Source organism: Staurois parvus, unplaced genomic scaffold (genome assembly GCF_062004578.1).
Source record: "Staurois parvus isolate SC_StPar_1 unplaced genomic scaffold, SC_StPar_1.0 ptg000727l, whole genome shotgun sequence".
NCBI lineage: Eukaryota > Metazoa > Chordata > Amphibia > Anura > Ranidae > Staurois > Staurois parvus.
The window spans coordinates 3,813,192-3,839,665 of NW_028318523.1; the positions used below are offsets into that span (position 1 = coordinate 3,813,192).

The 26,474-nt window shown below is 42.0% G+C and overlaps 2 long non-coding RNA genes across 2 annotated transcripts; one reads left to right on the top strand and one right to left on the bottom strand.

Moving 5' to 3' along the window:
* Positions 1-25,144, bottom strand: LOC149445335 (uncharacterized). Its single transcript, XR_016306418.1, has 2 exons — positions 23,749-25,144; positions 1-650 (listed from the first exon to the last, which is right to left on the bottom strand). It is a non-coding gene; the product is annotated as an uncharacterized LOC149445335 (long non-coding RNA).
* Positions 8,374-22,153, top strand: LOC149445336 (uncharacterized). Its single transcript, XR_016306417.1, has 2 exons — positions 8,374-8,507; positions 21,888-22,153. It is a non-coding gene; the product is annotated as an uncharacterized LOC149445336 (long non-coding RNA).
* Positions 25,145-26,474: the final 1,330 nt, after the last annotated feature.

A 26,474-nucleotide genomic window follows, 5' to 3' on the forward strand; every position in this document is an offset into this window, starting at 1 on the left:
TTCCGGGATCTGGATATGAAATTGTATTTAATTAACATATTGAATGAACAGTTAGCAAAGCTTTTTCCTCTCTATTGTGCTAAAAAAAGACATTCAAAGTGTTGGCCTCCATTGATAGTACAGTCCTTGTTCAGTATAGCTGCCTCTCCCCCTGTATATAACTAATAGATTTTTTCTTTCATTTTTGCTTTCATTGCATGTATCTTTTTCAGCGGTCCAACACTTTGCTCTTACTGTTTTCGATGGAGTGTACACAAGAGTGAAAAGGCCCATTCTCTTCCTTCTCTTCTCTCCGCACAGCGTTCTTGGTGGAGGCACCACGCTGACAGGTAGTCATCACCTCTTACTGGTTGTGTTTTTGTTAGGAAAAGGGTAGCAGAACCCCAAGCAAAGAAAAATAAATGTGTATATAAGCTACAATAAATAATCTATTTTTAAATAAAGCTATATGAAAGAGAGTTGTTATATGGGGTTCCTAATAACCTCATTATCAGTATGTAGAGTGTGTGCTTTTATGTCTCCCAGGGACTGAGCTCCTGCCCCTATTGCAGCTCATTTTCAGAGATCTTAAATGTCTGTTCTTTGAACACTTTGTGCTTTCTCTTCCATAAATTCAGAGTGATGGGAATACGCTGCAGTGGATACTCCATCTTAAAGAAAAAGGACAAAATAAGAATAATGACCGGTGCTGGACTGTGCTCTAACGCCACTTTTTCATTCAAGATAATGAATAAATTTTTTACAAGTAATTATATATCTAATTTATATACATTTCATGTTGCTCTAAAATAAAACAATACTTGGGAAGTATGAAGGTTGCAACTACTGACCTCTCCTTCTGAAAAATACTTTTCCAAAAGTAAGTGGGCCTAACTTTTTTAATAATTTACATAGATTATTACAATTTCACAAGTTGGTAGAGTAACGTTTCCTCTATAGCAGTGGTTCTCAACCTTACTAATGCCGTGACCCTTTAATACAGTTCCTCATGTTGTGGTGACCCCCCAACCGTAAAATTATTTACCCAGTAATTATAATTCATGAAGTGTCGTTTTACCTCCAATACTGCTGCTTTCAACACAGTAGCTGCTTTTAACAGAGTAGCTGCTTTCAACACAGCAGCTGCTTTCTACACAGTAGCTGCTCTTTACACATCGGAAATATGTGTTTTCTGATGGTCTTAGGGGACGTTCGACCCCCAAAGGGGTCGCGACCCACAGGTTGAGAACCACTGCTCTGTAGTAACTCCTCTTCTTCTTTTTCATTGCAGGTAAATAATGGATTCCAAGCAAAAGCAATGTGCGGTCATTGAGTTCTAGATGAAGGAGGAGTGCAAGCTGTTCAACATCCACAGAAGGCTATGGAAGATGAAACGTGTACAGATGGATGAAGAAGCACTGAGGCCATCAGTGTCAGAAAGAACAACTCCTTTATCAAGAACTCAATGACAGCACATTACTTCTGACCAGGAGCGGACTGACCATTTGGAAACTCGGGCACTGCCCGAGGGCCCGGGGTCGGTAGTGGGCCCCATGAGATGCCCCTGGTACCTTTTTCATAGGCTTTTTTTAGTTTGGGTAAGGACACAGGGGCCCCATGATCCCCTATTTCCCGGGGGCCCCATGAGTTGTCAGTCCGCCCCTGCTTCTGACTGGAATCCATTATTTACCTGCAATGAAAAAGAAGAAGAATTATGATTTATTTGGCCTCATATTTCTCCTATCTACTTGTATTCCCTTGGCCATCATACTGAATGCAGATCAGGAGATCTGATTTTACTCCATGACTTTTCTGGTCTGCACTTATTAAAGACAGAGACAGCCAGGCAACTCCTATTTTCAAGAGACAGTTAGCAATGGCTAATTCTTCTTTCCTGTCAGTACATGCCTCAAGTAAAGTGTCTCTTCCTTTAACCTGTGAGCCACAAATTTTACTTTTAGATGGGATCAGCTTTTTTTGCTGTCTGTGTTCCATTGGTGAGATTTCTCGTCACATCCTGTTTCTATAAAACAACAGGATGTCTCTTCAAACAGAGGGGAAAACCCTTCTTTTTTTGTATTCTTTATTTATAGCTTTTGTGGTATGTTACAGAAAGCAAATAAAGAGAATATGCAAAACAAGTAAAATAGGTCATAGCATAGCAGTAGGGGCCTGAGCCCATGTTTACAACAAGAGTAACTCAAAGAGGAACCATACGGTGCTAGATCCATCTTTGTAAAAAAAAAAAAAGAAGAAGGGCAGGATGGGAGTCTAGCCCAGACAATTCCAATATAGTAGAATACATGAAATATTGGCATTCAGGATTCAAGTATTTATACCAATAGGAGCAAACAATAAACATCTATAGAAAAACTTGCATGCATATATCTAAGGAGACCCTACAGCGCCAGGCTATGGTTAGGGCAGCTATTTACATAGAGTTTGGAGGGATAAGGAAAGAAATAGAAGCAAAAAGAAGAGAAAAAGGGGGGTAAGGGGGGCAAGGAAGGGTGAGTGGGGAAGGGATGTCACCAGCCCGGATGCATACAGTGGATATAAAAATTCTACACACCCCTGTTAAAATGTCAGGTTTCTGTGATGTAAAAAAATGAGGCAAAGATAAATAATTTCAGAACTTTTTCCACCTTTAATTAAAGTGAACCCCTAAAATGGTCACTTAAAGTGTTACTAAACCCACAACAGTAAAATCAGTCTGTATATGCAGTAAAGCATACACTCACTGTGGAACCTAAGGGGTTAATCCTCTGTATTATGTAAAAAGGATGTTTGATTCTGTCTTCTTCTACTATCCCCAATCCATCTGCTGATAGCATAGAGCCTTGAAGACAAGCTGCACATGCGCCATTTGGTGAGTATTGCCGGAGCGTTTTTTTTCATTGAGCATGTGATCAGCACAGAGCCAATCAGCGGTCAGGTGTCTTGCAGTCTCATAATACAATCAGGGGAGAATGACTCCTGCAAGCTTTAATCAGTGCTCTGCGGGACACTGATAGAAGTCACAAGACCGCTCTAACTACTGATGAGAAGAGGTATCTAGGAGTTTCTATTTACTAAAATAATTTCATTTCCATGTTGTGTGTATTGTGGGAGACCGGATATAGTGAATGCAGGGTCCGGGGAGACCAGATATAGTGAATGCAGGGTCCAGGGAGACCAGATATAGTGAATGCAGGGTCCAGGGAGACCAGATATAGTGAATGCAGGGTCCTGGGTTTAGTAACACTTTAACTTTCCTCTCCTCAACAGCATGCTGACAAAAAAAGCCATTCCTCCCCCCGTTTACAGAACTCAATATCTTAAGCTGAACTCATCCATTCCCGGTTAACAGAATTCCTTACCTCAAGGGACTAATTCCTTCCCCTCCTTCCCCCTCTCTGTAAGTTTTACTCTGACAGGGCCCTTTGGAGTTTCAAACAGAGAATGAATCTGAAGGCAAACAGCTTCTGATCTGACCTCTATTTTGAATATCTAGTATGCTCCTTGACATCAATGTCATGGATGCACCTTTTATTAAAATGAACCCCTAAAATAGTCACTTAGCTCCCCCTCTCCCCTTGAGTAATTTTTCTTGCTCCCCCACCTTTATGCTTGGCCACAAGGGGCAAAGTGAAATATCCAGAACGTCCTGGTATGGGTAAGCATGTGATTCAGTCCACCTCTCCAGTGTGGCACTGCTAGGTGCCTCATGATTAGTCCAGCAATCTGATATGAGGCTGTGAAAGGCATTTATAGCCTCCTGTAAGCACTGAAAAGTCCATTTTGGAGCTTACACAGGGCTTTCTTTCCCCAGTCATTGCTGAACATAGTGGAAAAGAAGAAAAGAAGGGCTGTGTATGATGCTGTGAAGAGTGAAGTTCAGTGATTCTTTGCTTTGAACTGCATGGACAAAGGAAACAGTCATAAAGCAAGAGGGTTAAGAGGGCCTTGCTCCTGGGAGCTTACAATCTAATAGGGAGGGGTTGGCGGAACAAAAGGCAATAACTGTGAGGGATGAACTGATGGGCGAAATAAAAGATTCAGTTATAAACGGAAGGCAGGATAGGCTTCCCTGAACAGATGAGTTTTCAGGGATAGCCTAAAAGTGGACAGAGTAGGAGACAGCCAGACAGAATGGGGTAGAGAGTTCCAGAGGATGGGAGAGACTATGGAACAGTGCTGGAGACAACCATGGGAGATGGAGACAAGGGAGCTAGAGAGCAGGATGTCTTGGGAGGAGGGGAGATGATGGTTTAAGTGGTATTTGGAGACAAGATTGGTGATGTAGCTCAGGACTTAGTTGTAAACGGCTTTGTATGTTATTGTTAATGTTTTGAAATTTATTTGTTGGGCAATGGGAAGCCAGTGAAGGGATTGGCAGAGACGGGTGCCAGACACTGAATTGTTGGTAAAGTAGATGAGTCTGGTAGCAGCATTCATGAATGACTGAAGAGGGGATAGCCTACGAAGAGCTAGGCCTATTTATTAAGTAGAGATTATATATAAATAGTTTTTAAAAATCCAAAAATTACTTCTAAAATGAATTTCTCTTTTTAGCCCAGCAGACACATTTTTATGTGACAGTAATTTCCATTTGCGCTGATGTCTATGTATTAGTCCTGTCATTAGTCAGTGCAGCATGGAAGGCCAAGTACAGATTCATCATAAATTGTGGTAGATTTCACAATATAAAAAAAATTGTTAAATAAATAAAAAGTCTTCATAGAAAACAAATGAGATTACCCTGCATTTCCATCAATTTAATTGCTGTGATTCATACATGGCTAAAAAGTGTTCATGCCTGTAAGCTCTTATATCCAGTGACCATTGTCTTTTGCATTCCAATTGAAATTTCAAACCAGATTCATAGGGGATTATGTGATCTGCTTGCTGATTGACAGAGAGGAGGTCAGCGGAGCGGTAAATCTGACTAGCAATACACACTGGAAGGCTCAGTGCTACTTCAGATTTTATGGGTGGCCACAGACTGCCCCTTGCTTCCACATTTATTTTACCTGTCTTCAGGGAAAAATATTAGGAAATAAATATTTCACCATATAAGTTTTATGGTCTTTTATATTATTTGAGAACCGCTGAACTGTATGCCCTTAAAACAGGTTAATGTTCCAGAATGTTTTTAGTTTTTTTCAGAGCCCCTGGAGGGAAGCCACATTGAAGAACAAACTACTTTTCTTGTATAGTGCTACCCCCGCAGGAGCTGCTTGGTAATTTGGGTTCTCTGCTCTGCGCTTCTTCAATTCCAAGGACAACCTCAGTCCCCCTGGCATACCTGGTTGAATGAAATTTACTGAGAGCACTTATAAGGCAGAGTATAGATACCATTGACTCGACTGTGAATTAGCACCGGGAAATAGACACAAGACCGTTTAATGGTAAATTAAATAAATGTATTGGTACGGGTTAGAATAAATGGTGGTTCGAGCATTAATGAACACACAGAAGGTAGATTTAAACACAGACCACTGGACAGTGCAATCACTATGCCAAGGTAACTTAGAATAGAGCTCTGTATCTTTAGACTGGGATTAACTCATGAATCAGCAAAGTCAACAATAAACAGTGCATATAAACAATTTCAGCCATGGGTGTGGGAAGCCCTTGTAGGGTCCAAAGGCTTATGCATTTCAAAGGCTTTGGATGCTATGAGGGCTTCCCACACCACTGGCTGAGCACCCAGGGGCGGTCTCATCTACATCCTTTTATATGTCAATGCTTGTCATTAGTTTGTGAGTGGAATACTATTTATATTTCTAAACAATCTGTTATTTTGGCAATACACAAAGTCAGTGCGCCCTCTGTTTCCAGTGTTTGAGAGGACCTTCACAGTCCTGTGAGGGCACAATACCTACTAGCCGGGCAAGCAAGCGTTATATGTCCTTAGCATCACACCAAAGCGCAGGAGGTTATTAATCCTATTTCTTCAGCTGGCTAGTGTTGGGGCCTAGCTGTACCATTAGTGCACATGTCCTAGTCACACCTGTAGACAACAAATAAGACTACTAGATGGCTGTATGGTCATTTCAAACTGCTAACCCTGACCTACAAAGCCATTCACAACGCCGCCCCAAACTACATAACTGACCTGATACCCAAATACTACCCTACCCGTGTCCTCCGCTAATCCCAGGACCTCCTACTCTCTAGCTCCCTGGTCTCCTCCTCCCACGTCCAATTTCAGGACTTCTCTAGGACTTCCCCCATCCTCTGGAACTCCCTACCACAATCCATCAGCCTGTCACCTACCCTCCTCACCTTTAGGCGAACCCTGAAAACCCTCCTCTTCAGAGAAGCCTACCCCAACCTCACCTAACACCTGACCTCCTCTACTCCTCCCACCACTCTATCCCCCACAGCCATTTCCTCCTGTACCACTTTCCCCTCCCTCCTAGATGGTAAGCTCGAAAAAGCAGGGCCCTCGAACCCCTCGTGTATTGTATTGTTACTGTCTTGTCTCATGTTCTGTCCCCCTTGCTACTGTACAGATATAGTACAGTATAAATACTGTATAATAATAAGAATAATAATTTCCTAAAGGGTTAAGTCTCTCTACCAGCAAATAGTAAATCCTTACAGCAGCAGCTCACCAGTCCCAATTATATCTCTGCTCCACTTCCCAGGCGACTCTGGCTGTTCACATCCACAAATTCTGCACTCCAGGTCCTGCTCAGGCTGCTGATATACAGCAGTGGTGGTGTGCACTGGGCAGCAATGTGGACTCTCTTGGCTCCCTCACAGCAAGAAGAAGCTGTGTCCAGTACAGCTTGAGAAAATGCAGCTATTTCCTCTCCTCCTGGCAACCTCCTCTCTGGGGAATGTAGTTTCAAAGTTTTGAGGAATGTACTAATTACATCAGTACAGTGTCTCCTCAGGACCACAGTTCCCACAGTGCACTGATACCTAACTCAATCTATTGAACTCTTCCTGCTCTGCAGCTCCCTTCTCTTGCTGAAACAGCTGTTAACCAGTTTAGCACCTCAGGGCAGCCATTACAGACAGCAGATGCAGCCAGTATTTCTTTCACTCTTATTCTTAGCCAACCACCTAGCTACACACATTACATATCTAGCATTCAACTTTGTGTTCTTAACAAATGTGCCCATGTTCCAATTGGGAAACTGCCTAAAGAAACACGATGGTGAGGCAATGATCAATGTGGTGATGTGGTGGCCCACTACCTAGGTCCCTGCAGTGACATCATGGCCTCAATTTGAAAGCAAGTCTGTAGCCAATATTCCCTTTCAAATAATATGTAAGAAATACATTCCCTACATTCATCAATACCTTTGCCACATTTACACCAGTGTGTTCATTTGTCTACATGGAAAAATCCCCACGGATGCTTTGCCAGCATCCTGTCAGCCACCGGGATCTCCTCTGTGAAATCCAGTGCATGTGCTTTTCTTTCTTTCTTCACAGTGTCCATAGCGTCCACACAAATATGAGAGGGGCACTAAGGTGGGGGCAGCGGGGAAGAAATCAGAAGGGTAGCCTTGGTGAAGTCACGTTTCACTTTGAAGACGGTTGAAACTCTGTTAAGCACTTTCTAGGTCCTCTGGAGGAGGAATACAGAAAGTATTTCTAGGGCCCTTAAAGGCGTGGGGCACCCCATCTAACATAGCCTATAATGTTGAAGGGTTTGTAGTGTTCTATGGTATAGTATGAGTGACTACGCTTCTCATTCCTTGTTTAATTCATTGGTATTGAAAATCTTCTTTGGGTCAGATCTGTCATTTTGTAATTGTGATGAAAACTGAACATGAAAAACAAATGTATGATACTGCTAAAAAAGAAATACAATTAACACCAAAACTGTCCTCTTTGTTTTTCCCAAAAACCTACTGTTCTCTGTGGTATGAAAAATTTGGCCCCAAAAACCCAGAATGGGATCAGAGGCACCCATATCAAAGGAAATTATTGACAGGAATTGTCTTAAAAAACTGGAGGTTTATTGGTAATAACACACTGTCAATTGGGTTGATTTACTAAAACTGAAAAGTGCAAAATCTAGTGTAGCTCTGCATAAAAACCAATCAGCTTCCAGTTTTTTGTCAAACTTTAAAGTGTTAAACCCAGGACCCTGCATTCACTATATCTAGTCTCCCACAATACACAAAGCATGGAAATACAGTTATTTTAGTAAATATAAACTGCTAAATACCTTTTCTCATCAGAGTATATAACAGTTTTGTGACTTCTATCAGTGGTCAGCAGAGCACTGGTTAAAGCTTGTAGGAGGAGCTTTCATTCTCCTCTGACTGTCCTATGAGACTGCATAAACCCTGACCCTCTGTCTGGACAGTGCTGATTGGCCATGGGCTTATCACATGAACCCTCCCCAAAAAAACAACTCTCTAGCCATACACTCTAAACTGAGCATGTATAGAGTGACTCCTAGAACTTTGTACTATCAGCAGATGGACTGGGGACAGCAGAAGAAAGGGAGGATCAGAGAAGACAGGATCAAACAGCTTTTTTACAGAATGCGGAGGATTAACCCCTTAGGTTCCACAGTGAGTATAACAAACATGGTTTACTGCATATACAGACTGATTTTACTGTTGTGGGTTTTGTAACACTTTAATTGAACAAGCTGAAGTTAGAAGCTAGTTGACTGACATGCACTCGCCATTTTTAGTAAATCAGCTCCAATGTGCTTCGTGCCTCGCAATTGGCCTTTTTATCAGGACATGTATACACTTTTTTTTTAAACCAAACTCTTTTTATTAAGATCAAAGAACAGATGGACAGCCCAAACAAGCGCATTGAAGTAAAGATGAAAGAAATGCACAAATATACATTACAGTACATTATAGGTACAAATAATATTATGCAAAATAGAACATAAAAAAAAGAGAAAATGATAACTCTTCACAATATTTCCAGTGTTATTATACAAGTCCATGTGGTGATCAGCTCAATAAGACAGGTGGGAACATTAGAGTTACTATGCTCTAGGGCAGTGTTTCTCAACTTTTTCTCAGTCAAGACACCCTTTGAAATTATAGACAGTCCCAATGCACCCTATAAAAATATGGACAGTCTTGAAGCATCACATTCTAAAATGTGAAAAACTATTTGAATAGTTTCATATTATTTATTTCAGGTACTTATATAGCGCTGTCAATTTACACAGCACTTTACATATATATTGTACATTGACATCAGTCCCTAACCCTCAAGGGGTGTCCAATCTAAGGTCCCTAACTCACATTCATACATACACATACTAGGGCCAATTTAGATAGAATTCACATACCAGGATGTCTTTGGAGAGTGGGAGGAAACTGGAGTACCTGGAGGAAACCCATGCAGGCACAGGGAGAACATGCAAACTCCAGGCAAGTGGTACCGTGGTTGGGATTTGAACCAGCAACCCTAGTACTGCCAGGTGGAAGTGCTAACCATTTAGCCACTGTGCTGCCCAATATAACGCAGAGACATCCACACATGTAGGACACCCAACATTAGAGGTGATTTATTCTTCCAAAGCAATATTTCAGTGTTTCTCTTCTCCCTCAGTTTTTATCCAGCTAATGTGACCCCAGCATTGATGAAAAGGGGTAGAGGAGGGTCAAACTAAGATGCTGTACAGGCAGCCAACATCTTTCTTATCAGTTGATGATGTCATTGGTTGTCAGGACGCCGGTGACTAGAAGTTCGTAAAGGTGCAAAATGAAGATCTGTGGCTTTGTGTAACTAAAAGGCAGGCGTGTTCCACCTGCTGGTTTGTATACAAGTTTTGGACAATTTTTAGACAGTTTTGCCAAGGCACCCCTAAAGAAACCTCAAGGCATCCCAGGGTGCCTGGGCACCCTGGTTGAGAAAGGCTGGTCTAGGGAGAGGCCTTCTACCTGGAGAAGCTTAACCATAGCTGTGGTGGGGTTCAACCTGGAATGTCCAGCCAACCCTGCCAGACCATATAAAATTTGTGTAGGGCATTAGTATGGTGGTAAGTAAGCTGTTCTTGTAGAAGTAGGGAGTTAACATAATCAACCTATTGTTTTTGGGTCGGAAAAGCAGAAGACATCCACTATCTTGTGATCAATTTTCTAGCAAGATATAGGAGCTGAGAGATCATAATATAAACTTCTGGTTGATACAGTTCAGTATCTAATGCACCCGCTAAGCACACTAAAGGATCAGCAGGTATGGCAACTTGGTGACTAATGAGATAGCTCAGACCAGTATAGGGAGAGTTTTGGACATTGCTAGATTATATGACTGAAGTTTCCTCTATGGAAGTTACATTTAAGACATATAGGGGTATTTCTCTTACCCCAACGAAACAACTTCCTCTCCCACTGCTATGACAATGCGATTGAGCGTCACCTGCAGCAAAGAAAGTAGATTGCATCTGCCTACAGAGATAATAGAGAAGGCAGATAAAGTGTGGGTGAAGACATAGAGAGGAGGGGGGGGGGCAAAAAAGAAGAAGAGGGAGGGATAGGGGGTGGCAGAGAGTAGAGGAGGAGGGATAAAGGAAAGGTGTTTGTATAGCTCAGTATGTAGCAGGGGCGGACTGACCATTTGGAAACTCGGGCACTGCCCGAGTGCCCAGAGTCAGTAGGGGGCCCCATGAGATGCCCCTGGTACCTTTTTCATAGGCTTTTTTGAGTTTGGGCAAGGACACAGGGGCCCCATGATCCCCTATTGCCCGGGGGCCCCATGAGTTGTCAGTCCACCCCTGGTATGTAGTAAAATATGTAATAGAATGGCTAGCACTGAAGGGGGGGGGTCCTCCAAACCATTCAGCTGACGGATGCATGTGTGTGTTTTACGTGAGATCTTGATATACATAAAGAAAATAGTTACACCAACACAGAATACGATCACTTCAAGAACTGAAGAGAAAAGTCAAAGGTAGTTGCTTTTCATATCTAAGGACTGCATTTTCATCAATACACCAGGTCCCTTCAGATACACCCCAGACTGTGTTTCAGTTTCCTTTTCTGTGATCTTTTTTTTTTTTATATTATGGCACCCAATCCACTTCACATTTTTAACTTTTATATTCATAAATTGTTAAATTCATACACAGACACATATGTCTGCTTTATGTTCAAATCACTTTTTTAAAGGTAATCCATAGTGAATAAGACTGTTGTCCTCCCCTTCTAAAAATGCTAGTGGCCTGGGTATGATGATAATTGATATGATAATGATGATTGCATGGCTTCAATACTTCTGAGCCACTGACAAGGAAGAAAAAGAAGAAAAAATATTAAAATATATATATTTTATTACAGATACTTATATAGCACCATCAATTTACGCAGCGCTGTACATATATATTGTACATTCACATCAGTCCCTAACCCTCAAGGGGTGTACAATCTAAGGTCCCTAACATACATTCATACATACACATACTAGGGCCAATTTAGACAGGAGCCAATTAACCTACCAGCATGTCTTTGGAGTGTTGGAGGAAACCAGAGTACCCGGAGGAAACCCATGCAGGCACAGGGAGAACATGCAAACTCCAGGCAGGAGGTGCCGTGGCTGGGATTTCAACCAACGACCTAAGTACTGCCAGGCAGAAGTGCTAGCCATTTATCTACTGTGCTAATATATATATATATATATATACCTCTTCGCAGGCTATCTCCTCTTCAGTCTATCATGACTGCTGCTACCAGACTCATCCACCCTACCAATCATTCAGTTTCCGCGCCACCCCTCTCTGCCAACCCCTCCACTGGCTTCCCATTGCCCAGTGAACAAAATTCTAAACATTTGCAATAACATGCAGTGCCTTTTACTCTGCCCCAAGCTACATCCCCAATCTTGTCTCCAAATATCACCCAAACCATCCTCTCCTCCCAAGACTTCCTGCTCTCTAGCTCTCTTGTCTCCTCCTTTTATGCTCATCTCCAGGACTTCTCCAGAGCCTCCCCCATCCTCTGGAACTCCCTACCTCAATCTGTCTGACTATTTCCTACTCTGTCCACTTTTAGGCAATCCCTGAGAACACATCTCTTAAGGGAAGCCTATCCTGCCTTCAGCTAATAACCAAATTTTCTATTTCTCCCATCAGTTAATCCCTCACAGTTATTATATTTTGTTCCACCAGCCTCTCCCTATTAGATTGTAAGCTCTCAGGGGCAGGGCCCTTCTGTCCCTCTTGTATTGAACTGTATTGTAACTTTACTGTCTTCCCTTTTTATTATAAAGCGATGCGCAAACTGTTGGCGCTAGTTAAATTCTGTATAATAATAATATAATAATATATTACAGTAATATGTATATAAATATTAATATATAAAGATTGTTAGCTCTAACAAGCAGGACCCTCTGACTCCTCCTGTATTGAATTATATTGTAACAGTACTGATTGCCTTCAAGTTATAAAACGCTGTGCAAACTGTTGGTGCTATATAAATCCTGTATAATAATAATATTTTATATATATATATATATATATATATATATTTAAATATATTTATAGCTTTTTTAACCTGTGAAAGGATTTGTATTTCTGTCCATCTAGATTTTCACAGCTCTGCCACACAGCACAACCCTGTCTGGCAGGGCAGGAGACGTGTTTTTTTTTCTGCTGCTGTGGTTCAGTAATGCTTACAGACTCCATCCCTACCCCGACCTGTGACTGGACAGCAGGCTAATGAGCCCCTCATTCCTCTATCAGAATTTTCCTTGTTTCTATATAAGAACTGCAACACACCTGGCTTCTTGCTCAGCATATTCCTCTCCCAGTCTGAGCTCCACTGTACAGGGGACTGCAAGGGGCTGATACCAAGTCAAATCCAGCTTCACTTACCCCCTGCATTAAAACAAATACATGTAATAATGTATTTATAAATACAAGCCGTTTTAATCTGCTTCTTTTATATCTGCCTGATTTCAGCTTTAACCGATCCCATTTTTCAGTGCAGTGACAGCAACTGACAGGCCGCCAGGACCTCACTGATCCACATCATGCTGGAACAATCAGTCTTGCTTGGCACGCCAGTGGCTTAATGTGCGGGAGGCAGCACAAATACTAGGCAGCCATTAGATGTAACTCGATCTTCAATCATGGTCCATGGAAAGAAGTAACCTTTACTCAGACTTCCACTAACTTGGTCAGTTGCTGATTAGGAGGATCTCAAGGAATAGAATGTTTACAAATATTGTCAGATTGCTGAATGCTGGCTGACCTCTAATGTCACTGTGCAATCTGCCCTGGGAGCCTCCTGGCTGATTATCATCCTTGTCCTACCTGTCTAAACTTACTACTGGATTAAAACAGCAGTCATCCTAATGTACGGGAGACCATATTGAAAACAAGTCCATTGTCTGTACAAACCCTGAGATCACCGACACTCCTGAAAGCAGCAGTAGGTGGTATTATTCTAAAGCAAGGGTCTTGAATTAAAATTTACGGAGGTCTGGTCAGCAAAAGTTCCTTCCAGCAGAGGTCCGAATCTTGTTACTGATATAACACATTGCAGTCCCCCGATACATTATCCTCTTTAGTGTACCTTTCACACTGTAGTCCCCTCCACATCACAGTCCCCTCTTCAAAGAAGTCTCAGAGTGTACTCAGTTCCCCTTCACATCACTGCCCCCCTTTACATTGCATTGCCCCTTTACAAATCACAGCGCCCCTTAACAAAACACAGCACCCCTTAACACAACACATCACCCCTTAACAAAACACAGCGTCTCCTAACACAACACAGTGCCCCTTAACACAACACATCACCCCTTAACAAAACACAGCACCCCTTAACACAACACATCACCCCTTAACAAAACACAGCACCCCTTAACACAACACAGGGCCCCTAACACAACACAGCGCCACTAACACAACAAAGTGCCCCTAACACACAATGCCCCTAACACAACACAGTGCCCCTTAACACAACACAGGGCTCTTAACACAACACAGCTCCCCTTAACACAACACAGCACCCCTTAACACAACACAGTACCCCTAACACACAGTGCTCCTAACACAACACACCACCCCTTAACACAACACCGGGCCCCTAACACAACACAGCACCCCTTAACACAGCAAAGTGCCCCTAACACAACACAGTGCCCCTAACACAACATAGCACCCATTAACACAACACAGCACATCTAACACAACACAGCACCCCTTAACACAACACAGTACCCCTAACACAACATAGCACCCCTTAACATAACACAGCACCCCTTAATGAAACACAGCACAGAACCCCTTAACATAACACAGCTCCCCTTAACATAACACAGCACCCCTTAACACAACACAGTGCCACTTAACACAACCAAGTGCCCCTAACACAACTCAGTGCCCCTTAACACAACACAGTACCCCTAACACAACATAGCAGCCCTTAACATAACACAGCACCCCTTAATGAAACACAGCATAGAACCCCTTAACATAACACAGCTCCCCTTAACATAAAACAGCTCCCCTTAACACAACACAGAGCCCCTTTTACTGCAAGCTTTCCCCTGCACAGTCCCATCTTACCTTAGGCAGGGCAGATGCACTAATCCTTCTCGGGTGTCCTCTCCTGGGCCTAAAGCCTGCCACCAATGTCATTCTCATAGCAGGCGGGGGTTGGAACAGGGGTGGACTGACAACTCATGGGGCCCCCGGGCAATAGGGGATCATGGGGCCCCTGTGTCCTTGCCCAAACTCAAAAAAGCCTATGAAAAAGGTACCAGGGGCATCTCATGGGGCCCCCTACTGACCCCGGGCCCTTGGGCAGTGCCCGAGTTTCCAAATGGTCAGTGCGCCCCTGGGTAGGAAGAGATGCAGATCGGGACTGAATGGGACTTTAAACTGAATGGGTTGTTTTACAAGGTGAGCATTTACAATCACTTTAAAACATATCAACTACAATTCCAAACCTATAAGATAGCAGCTCATATTTTATAAGCTGGAAGTTACGTAAAACATATGGAAAGCACATACTACCTGCCATTTCTGGAAGCCCCCTCCCAAATTCTCATAGTTCCCACATCACACATGCAGCAATGCATGTACTAAACAAAATAATATGGCCCCCTTGACACTATACGCTGCCATTGTGGTGCACTACTACATACAAGGTAGCATGTGTCGCTTTAAGGTAGCTATTATAAAAGAAAAAAAGCAGTATTCCTTCTTTTTTTTTTCAATGCAATGCACCACAACTCAAGGCATGTGCACGCTTTCACCTGGCACCCCTACCGCGGCTCCTTTGACTCTCAATGAATCTCTCAAAATCCATTACACTGTACCCCAACATCCCAGATACTGCACCTTTCTTTCACCCAACACCCCTACCATTGCACCCTTGACTCTGAATCTCTCATAATCCATAGTACTGTACCCAAATGCTCCAGACACCCCACCTTTCTTTCACCCAGCTCCTCTACCACTGCAGCATTGACTCTGAATCTATCATATCCCCTGACACTGTACCCCAACACCCCAGACACTGCACCTTTCTTTCACCTAGCACCCCTACCACTGGACTCTTGACTCTGAATCTCTCATAATCCATGGCATTGTACCCCAACACCCCAGACATTGCACCTTTCTTTCAACTAGTACCCCTACCACTGCACCCTTGACTCTGAATCTCTCGGCATCCATGACACTGTTCACCTAGCACCCCTTTCACTGGACTCTTGACTCTGAATCTCTTAGAACCCCTGATACTGTACCCCAAACACTGCACCTTTCTTCCAGAGAGCACCACTACCACTGCACCCCCCACTCCCCTACTACTGCCTTCCTAACTCAGATTTTGTCTACCTCCCAAAACCCCAAACACTGCACTCCATTACCCCAGACACCGCACTACAGCTTTCATTACTCTCTCTGGCAGCATCATATAGCTCTAAAAGAGAAAGCAGTATGGTGAGGCAATGTACAATGCTAGAGAAAGGAAAGTACCCATAGCATTGGTAAAATAATCTTTCATATTCAATCTTCTTGTTTTTAGGTTTTGTAATATTAAAAAATGTTCAACTTAGAAGTAGAATGTGCATGTATTTCTTGGCAAATTCAGGAAGGAAGTTCTGACAACGTCTCACCAATGTTGATGTCTTGGCCCAGCAGCAGACTGCAATAACATTATGAATTCCTCAAAATCAGCAAATTCTCCTCCACCAAGTAGACAAAAGTCCATAAACCAGAGCCTACTGTGTGGAGCTATAACCCTACCTGGTATAGAAATATGAATATTCAGAAGCTCAGCTTCTGTGACCCTTCTTCTGTGAGATCACCCTCCTCTGACAGCCCCCTACACTGGTTCCCATGTCCTAGTCACCAATATGAGTTGGGTACATCATAAATAGTATTAGTAATGTAAATAAAAGAAGGTGTGGCATCAAGAGCACCTTGACTTATCATGGAAGACATGACTACCAAACGCTAGGGTGCAGGGGCGGACTGACAACTCATGGGGCCCCCGGGCAATAGGGGATCATGGGGCCCCTGTGTCCTTGCCCAAACTCAAAAAAGCCTATGAAAAAGGTACCAGGGGCATCTCATGGGGCCCCCACTGACCCCGGGCCCTCGGGCAGTGCCCGAGTTTCCAAATGGTCAGTCCGCCCCTGCTAGGGTGACTATCTGACCTTCAGTGCTCTCTTCTTTGTCATTGTATCCTTCTTCTAGTCTACGGCTGGCTATGCACTCAACATTTTCAGGCATTTTCAAATAATTTTGAAATGCTAAACAACCAAATAGACCAAAGTAACCTACAACAGTTTCTAATGAAACAAATAAACTGTTGTTGGTAGGTTGCCTTGATCTCATTTATTTGATGCAATTAAAGTTTGCTTGAAAATGATTGCCATTGGGGTAGATTTACTAAAAATGGTGCACTTGGAATCTGGTGCTGCTGTACACGGTAGCCAATCAGCTTCTAACCTCAGCTTTTTCAATTAACAATACATCGTGGAAGCTGATTGGTTACTATGCACAGCTGCACCATATTTTTTACCATGCAGTTTTAATAAATCTCCCCCATTCCGTGAAAAATTCTGTATGTATAGCCAGCTTGGAGCCTAACTCCTTTCAAAAACTTTGTGGAAAAGTGGAAAACAGATAAAATCTCATTAGGCTTTTGGAGAGCTTCCCATATTTTATGTCAGATTACTTGTATTTTGGGACAATTGATAAAGTTAGAAACTCTTTCAGATTATTATTACTGTACAAGTACCTGAAAAATGACAGAAATATAATACTTAAATTATAGCTAGAGCTAAATCGTTTTTTGTTGTTTTGGATAGAGTGGAGAGGGATTAGAATTTGTCAGGTTATTATTGCTGTCTGTGGCCCCGTTAGGGAGATCCTCCCTCCCTATTTGTCATGTGACCACCATCACCATGAGTGATAGTGAAAGCAAATCCCAAATTTTAGGTTGTCACCAGAATAGGATGAGAGGGAAAATCTTCCAATGGAGACACCAGTTTTTGGGACAAACAAGGAATTTCTCTCAATTTGGAGGGATTTCCTCTCACTGCCTGTTGTGACTATGGGGCAGAAAGTGAAGGGAAATCTCCCCAATGGGACATAGATGGCAAAAAGCTGATTGGGGTTATAATCCTCTCATACGCTATCAAAAAAAAAAAGTATTGGATTTAGTTCTACTTTAACTGCTTGTGGACCGTGCACTTTACATATACTGCAACAGGGGTGTGCTGGATCACGTATTTCCAGACATTCCTGGTAGGTGCACACGTGCACCCACCGCCCCCAGCTGTGCTGTCCTTCACAACAGCATAAGCCATTCAGCGGTAGCCCACCAATGATTTATGGCCAAGACCCTCGGCTGAGCCAATAACAGAAGCTTTGTTGGTAAATGACACAGGGCTCTCTACAGACAGGTGTGCTGACTTTTTTTCTCTCCCTGCAAGGCAGGGAGAAAAAACAGCAGATTGCTTAGTAAAAACAACATACTACACACACTAAACATTATTAGGCACACAGTTAAGCCTTTGATTGCTGCTAAATGTTAACCCCTTCACAGCCTGTGTCATTAGTACAGTGACAGTGTATATTATTAGCACTGTACTAGAGTCAGTGGAAGTTAGCCAGTTCCCACACAGTGTCAGTTAGTGCTAGATTGCCCGCCGTACTATAGGTCGCTGATCATTGCCATTACTAGTATACATATTTTTATATATTTTTTTTTTTATTTTATTTTTTTAATCCAGTATATATACCATAGTTTGTAGACACCATATCTTTCCTGCAAAGCGACTAATATACACTTATTGGGATTTATTTTTACCATAGACATGTATCAGAATACATTCTGTTCTAAATTTTATGCAGAAATTTGATTTTTTTTTTTTAATGTTATTGGATATGTTTTATAGCATACATTTTCAGGGTTTTTTTTTTGTTTGTTTACATAATAAAAAATAAAATACCCAGTGTGATCAAATACCACCAAAAGAAAGCTCTATTTGTGTGAGAAAAATTATATAAATGTAATTTGCGTACAGTATTACATGACCGTGCAATTTTTTGTTGTCTATTAACCATGATGGACTTCACTATTAATATAATTTTCTATATATGTTTGCACTTTGTATATTGATTTGATATAGAGGTCTATGTTTGCGCTGTTTATTTATATTTATGACCGTGCAATTGCCAGTTAAAGTAGCACAGTGTTGAATAGCAAAAAAAAATGCCCTGTCATGAAGAGGGTAATATGTTTTGCTGATTTACCTGATGGCAGATGTGGGAGATGGAATGGCCAAATAACATCCGGAAGCTTGCCAAATGACCAACATGGTAATGAAAATATATTAAAAAAAGACACAGGAACAAAGTAATTACATTTAATATTATTATTATTTATTTATTACAGTTACTTGTATAGCGCTGTCAATTTACGCAGCACTTTACATATATATTGTACATTTCCATGTAAATATATGAGGGGCATTCAAGACAAACTGGGACCTTTAATTTTACAGGTATAAAAAGTGTGGCAGTACTACATGCAGTAGTAAGTGGCAAGCAGAGGTGGACTGACAACTCATGGGGTCCCCGGGCAATAAGGGATCATGGGGCCCCTGTGTCCTTGCCCAAACTCAAAAAAGCCAATAAAAAAGGTACCAGGGGCATCTCATGGGGCCCCCTACTGACCCCGGCCCCTTGGGCAGTGCCCGAGTTTCCAAATGGTCAGTCCGCCCTTGGTGGCAAGTGTGTTCTATCAATGATAGGCGGCGCACATGTCGCAGTCCAGCGACCGTTAATCAAGATGGCAGACAGTGTTAGTGAGTGAGTGGAACAGCTTGTGGTGATATCTACAGAAGACTTCAAGCACAGTACGGTGATAAGACGCTCCGCCACAGTAAGACATTTGAATGGTGTAAATGTTTCAAAGATGGCCATCAGTGACGATCCCGGCCATGGTGGTTCCCAGCCCACAGCAGTCATTCCTGTGAACATTCAGCATGTGGAACACTTGATCCTGGATAATCGACTAATAACCTCTCATGAAATTGCACAAGAGACAAATATTTATTGTGGGAATGGTGAACACAATGATGATGAAGTGAAGCAGGCTGTCCTAGGATGGTTCAGGTGTACTTACAAATCTTTCTATGCCAAAACTTTCCAGGCATTAGTTAAATGCTGGAATAAGTCTATATATGTAGCAAGGGAGTATGTAAAAAAAATAAATGCAGTTTACACTCCTTGAAATGTGTTCTTTTATTATATAAACGTAAAATTCTCGGTTTGACTTGAACACTCCTCGTATATCCAGCTATATCCAGCTGGAACACTGAAGCACACTGCAGTACATATTAATCACTGCTACAAGAAAGTCAAAAGATATACAATGATTAATTTGTGTGTTAGAACTTTCAGAATAAATGCACCACATTTATCATTTGTCATATAACTTCAACACTAAAGCCACAAGACACTCATAGTGAAATGCACAACTGATAGAGACCATGAAGAATTGCTGCATGGCACAAACACTGTCAATCCATGGACATAGTTTGTGTAACATGATAGTCCATAATATCTGTAAAATAGAATGCTTGATTTGTGTGTCCAGGTCTCATTCATTTTGTGTTGGAGCACTAAAAAAGGTTTATTGAGCAACAACAGTGACAGCTGATACATTGGGATTGATTTCTTAAAGATCACTTTGGAAAAGTGAATAGGCACTGAACTCAGTAAATATGATGAGACAGTGATCACTTCAACACCCACATCTGGAAGAAAAAATAATTAAATAAATAAATAATAATTTTTTTAAATTATATATATATATATATATAATTTTGTTTGCACATCATAGGGTATTTAATGTCGATACAACTTTATTTCTAAACACTAGAGATACGCTTTGAGTAGAAAAATAATAAAAGCAATAACAGTGTAACCTGAGATTGTACACCCCTTGAGGGTTAGGGACTGATGTGAATGTACAATATATATGTAAAGTGCTGCGTAAATTGATGGCGCTATATAAGTACCTGAAATAAATAGAATAATAAATAAACAGTAACAGCTGATATGACAACTGATAAGTGACAACAGTAGCAATATGATTTACTAAAGATTCCTTTGCAACGAATGCTCACTGAACTCAATGAAGCTGTGATCCCTTCATCACCCAAAATACTGGAAATAAAATATCTTGATTTTGTACATGATTGGATACACAAAGTAAATAGATTCATGTTATTTTTTAAACTCTAGAGATACACTTTGGAGATACAGAAAAAAATCTTAGTGTTCAGTAACAGTGACTACTGATAAGTGAAAACAGTGACATTATGATTTATTAAAGATCACTTTGCAAAGTGAACGTTCACTGTCAGGAATTTATCAAAAGTGGAGCAGGCAGAATTTGGAGCAGCTATTGCTGGCAACCAATCAGCTTCTAACTTCAGCTTGTTAAGTTAAGCTTTGAGAATGAAAGATAGAAACTGATTGGCTGCCATGCACAGCTGCTTCAACTTTTGCCTGCTCCAGCCTTACTAATTTCATTAATCGAGTTACTAGATAAAGTAGGGTTCACTTCATCATCTTATATAAAAAATATCCTTTTTTGGGGGGGCTATTCAAAGTAGATACAGTTTCACCATATTTTCTAAATTTTAGAGATTAAAAAAAAGAACTTTTATTGAGCAATAAGAATGACAACTGATATGACAACTGATGGGTAACAACAGTGACAAAATGATTTACTAAAGATCACTTTGCAAAGTGAATTTTCACTGAACTCAGTAACTAAGGTAAAGCTGAGATCACTCAAACATCTGGAAGAAAATGTCCCTTTTTTAATTGACATTTATTTATTTTAAATTTATATATTTATTTATTTTAAACACTTTATATACTTATATTATTTACTTATTTACTAAAGGCACAGCACTGCAACTTTCATTGTAACTATATATATATATATATATATATATATGTAACGTGTATATTGGATGATGTAGTCCTTATTTGAGTTTCAGTGATTTGCCCATGTAGTGCTTAAAAGAACTATTCATTAGTAAAACAATTAGCAATGGTTACATGTATGTTATGTATCATTCATTGATATGGATCAGTGCCACCCTCATTGCATTTTGCAGCAGAAAGGGGTAAAGGTCCCAGCCATTCCCCAAAATCCTCTGCTGGCCAGGACAGACTTACTTTGCCATAGCACAGTTTGGACAGATGAGCCTCTGCCTGGTCCATTTTCTTCCAATCATTACTTACTTTGTGAAGATTATTGTTTTAAACTCAATCTCCACCAATTATGTCACCCAGGGCAAATAACTGTAATGTTTGGGGGGGGAGCAGGGGGAATGTTTGAACAACCCTTTAAAACCCCATTCACACGGGCAGACTGTGTTATGTTTCAGTTCAGCTTTATTGCATTAAGCCCTGATTGAAATATTTTCCTAATTTTCAGAGATCGGTGTAGTGCCCTTGAATTTCGTCTGACCCTTGGCTCTGCAAACAGATCACTAATGGAACTAATTACATCTGCAGCTACTTCTACTCAGCTCCTTCTGTGCACAGAAGTCTATGGGAGGATTTTCTGTGTATAGGAAGATTTCCTACCTTTATACAATGTACACAACGTCCTACAACTGCAAGAAAGTTCCTGCTAAATACATGCAATCAACAAAGGTATAAGGTTAGGAAATAAAAGATGTGAGACTTTATAAAATAATACTCAATGTTTTATCATTTCTTTCTTATTTTTATTGAGTTAATTTTTTAGTTACCATTTTTGAGATTAGCAACAGTAAAACATTTATTGTAACGAAAAAAATATAAATCATAGGTAATTATTTATAACACAAACACCTCTCTCTCTCTCTCTCTCTCTCTCTCTCTCTCTCTCTCTCATCAATATCTATCTATCTATCTATCTATCTATCTATCTATCTATCTATCTATCTACCTATCTATCTGTTTATCTGTCTATCTCTCTCTATCTATATATATGACAAATTATGAAAAATATATAAAATTATAGGTATGAATTTATATTTTGAACACACATAAATATATATATATATTATATATATTATTTATATAAATTATACATGTATAATTTATATATATATATATATATATATATATATATATATATATATATATAATTTATATGAATAACAATCTAAACAATTGTTTAAAATTTATAAAAAACGAATGGTTTCAATTTATATTTATAACACACACACATATATACACACATATGAACACACACACACACACACACACACACATTTATATATATATATATATATATATATATATATATATATATATATATAATTAAAAACATATATAAATTATATAAAATATATTTTTAACACACACACATTTATATATTTATATATATATATATCAGATCATTTATTTTAGACCACTTCTATTTTCTATGGCATTATGAATTAATAGTTTCATAAAAGAGATATTGTACTCAATTCAGTTCTGCTACCAAATATCAACTCTTTTCTCAAATATCCAAATATTTCTAATTTTATTAGGACAGCTCCACAATATCTGAAACGTTCTAGGGATTGCATGATACATCATGTCATAAAGTATAATATTATTCATTAATGATAAAATAGTGGAAATGTTTATTTCTTATAAAAATAAATATAATTATTTTGGTGCCATTATAGCACAAAACACATGAAGCTACAAATGCAAGTCCTTATGTATGTATATATTTTTAATATGTGCTTGTCATGCAGTGTTGTGCTATATTCTGCCTTGTATAGTAAGGCTGTGGATTCTGTCCGATTAGATTTTTCTTCTTTTCGGCACTAGATATATGCGATCCAGTCGGTTGTGATTAGAAATTAGTTTAGTACATTCTGAGTACTTATTTTTAAATCCATATACATGCAGGATTTTATAGTTAATATACATTTTATAGTTAGTTTTATAGGTTAGTCTATAGGCTATACAACATTAACTGTATAGTAAACAAATCCTGTAACATCTCTTCATACAAAAATAGACTATGCAGGGATTTGACAGCATCGCATTATCTATATAGAACAACAATCTGAACTACAGATCCCAGCATGCCAGGTAAGACTAGTACTAAAGGACAGTAAAACTGACAATTAACATACAACATTCATTCCATGTCTGCAGCACAGCAATGCCCCCCATACACACCGCTCCAGTATTTCTGCATTGTATCCAGTGCTTTCCTGTAACATTAGGATTCATGTATATCGATGCGGCTGTAAAAGCAGTTTTCTGTGTAACAATGTAACAATAAGACACAGGAGAGATCTCACCAGTTTGTACAGAGGCTGTAGTGCCAGTCTTAGGATGCAGTGCCATGAAGGGGTGTGCAGAGAGTGCAGTGCCTTGGAAGTGTGTGCAGAGGGTGCAGTGCCATAAAAGTGAGTGCAGGGAGGGTGCAGTGCCATAGAAGTGTGTGCAGAGGGTGCAGTGCCGTAGAAGTGTGTGCAGAGGGTGCGGTGCTATGAAGGTGTGTGCAGAGGGTGCAGTGCCATAGAAGTGTGTGCAGAGGGTGCGGTGCTATGAAGGTGTGTGCAGAGGGTGCAGTGCCATAGAAGTGTGTGCAGAGAGGGTACAGTGCCATAGAGGTGTGTGCAGAGAGGGTACAGTGCCATAGGGGTGTGTGCAGAGAGGGTGCAGTGCTATGAAGGTGTGTGCAGAGGGTGCAGTGCCAAAGCTGTGTGTGCAGGAAGGCTGAATTGCCATAGAAGTGTGTGCAGGGAGGGTGCGGTGCCATAGAAGTGAGTGCAGAGGATGAATTGCCATAGAAGTGTGTGCAGGGAGGGTGCGGTGCCATAGAAGTGAGTGCAGAGGGTGAATTGCCATAGAAGTGAGTGCAGAGAGGGTGCGGTGCCATGAAAGGGTGTGCAGGGAGGGTGCACTGCCATAGAAGTGAGTGCAGAGGTTGCGGTGTCATAGAAGTGAGTGCAGGGATGGTGCGGTGCTATAAAGAGGTGTGCAGAGAGGGTGCAGTGCCATAGAAGTGTGTGCAGAGGGTGCAGTGCCATAGCAGTGTGTGCAGGTAGGGTGAAATGCTATAGAAGTGAGTTCAGAGGGTGCAGTGCCATGAAGGGGTGTGCAGAGGGTACAGTGCCATAGAAGTGTGTGCAGAGAGGGTGCAGTGCCATGGAAGTGTGTGCAGAGGGTGCGGTGCTATGAAGGTGTGTGCAGAGGGTGCAGTGCCATAGCTGTGTGTGCAGGAAGGCTGAATTGCCTTAGAAGTGTGTGCAGGGAGGGTGCGGTGCCATAGAAGTGAGTGCAAGGAGGGTGCAGTGCCTTAGAAGTGTGTGCAGGGAAGGTGCAGTGCCATAGAAGTGAGTGCAGAGGGTGCAGTGTCATAGAAGTGTGTGCAAGGAGGGTGCAGTGCCGTAGAAGTGTGTTCAGGGAAGGTGCAGTGCCATAGAAGTGAGTGCAGGAAGGGTGCAGTGTCGTAGAAGTGTGTGCAGGGAGGGTGAAGTGCCATAGAAGTGTGTGCAGGGAGGGTGAAGTGCCATAGAAGTGAGTGCAGGGAGGGTGAAGTGCCATGGATGTGTGTGCAGGGAGGCTGAAGTGCAATAGAAGTGTTTGCAGGGAGGGTGCAGTGCCATGGATGTGTGTGCAGGGAGGGTGAAGTGCAATAGAAGTGTGTGCAGGGACGGTGAAGTGCCATAGAAGTGAGTGCAGGGAGGGTGCAGTGCCATAGAAGTGTGTGCAGGGAGGGTAAAGTGCCATAGAAGTGAGTGCAGGGAGGCTGCAGTGCCATAAAAGTGTGTAGGGAGGGTGAAGTGCCATAGAAGTGAGTGCAGGGAGGGTGCAGTGCCATAGAAGTGAGTGCAGGGAAGGTGCAGTGCCATAGAAGTGAGTGCAGGGAGGGTGCAGTGCCATAGAAGTGTGTGCAGGGAGGGTGCAGTGCCATAGAAGTGTGTGCAGAGGGTGCAGTCCCGTAGAAGTGTGTGCAGAGGGTGCAGTGCCGTAGAAGTGAGTGCAGAGGGTGCAGTGTCGTAGAAGTGTGTGCAAGGAGGGTGCAGTGCCGTAGAAGTGTGTGCAGGGAAGGTGCAGTGCCGTAGAAGTGTTTGCAGGAAGGGTGCAGTGTCGTAGAAGTGTGTGCAGAGAGGGTACAGTGCCGTAGCAGTGTGTGCAGGGAGGGTGCAGTGCCATAGACGTGTGTGCAGGGAGGGTGCAGTGCCATAGAAGTGTTTGCAGGGAGGGTGCAGTGCCATGGATGTGTGTGCATGGAGAGTGCAGTGGCTTAGAAGTGTGTGCAGGGAGGGTGCAGTGCCATGAAGTTTGTCCAGAGGGTACAGTGTCATATATTGGATTGTAGAGAGAAAGTAGTGCATCAGAAATGTGTGAAGAGAGTGCAGTGCCAGCCTGTGTACTGTCAGGGCGGTGTGCAGGGAGCAGGCAGTGCCAGTCTGTGTTGCCAGGGTGGTGTGAAGGGTGCAGGCAGCAGTAATCTGTGTGTTGTCAGGGTGGTGTGCCAGTCTGTGTTGTCAGAGTGGTGTGCAGGGTGCAGGCAGTTCCAGTCTGTGTTGTCAGAGTGGTGTGCAGGGTGCAGGCAGTGCCAGTCTGTGTTGTCAGGGTGGTGTGCAGGGTGCAGGCAGTGCCAGTCTGTGTTGTCAGAGCGGTGTGCAGGGTGCAGGCAGTGCCAGCCTGTGTTGTCAGAGCGGTGTGCAGGGTGCAGGCAGTGCCAGCCTGTGTTGTCAGAGCGGTGTGCAGGGTGCAGGCAGTGCCAGTCTGTGTTGTCAGGGTGGTGTGCAGGTGCAGGCAGTGCCAGCCTGTGTTGTCAGGGTGGTGTGCAGGGTGCAGGCAGTGCCAGTCTGTGTTGTCAGGGCGGTGTGCAGGGTGCAGGCAGTGCCAGTCTGTGTTGTCAGGGTGGTGTGCAGGGTGCAGGCAGTGCCAGCGTGTATAGAGGTGCAGCTCTCTGTGGCTGAGCTCAGCTCTCTCCTGGCCTCTACAGACTGAGGATCAGGTTTATTCCTACACGTCAGCCTTCTCCCAGCCCAGACAGCTCCTCTGC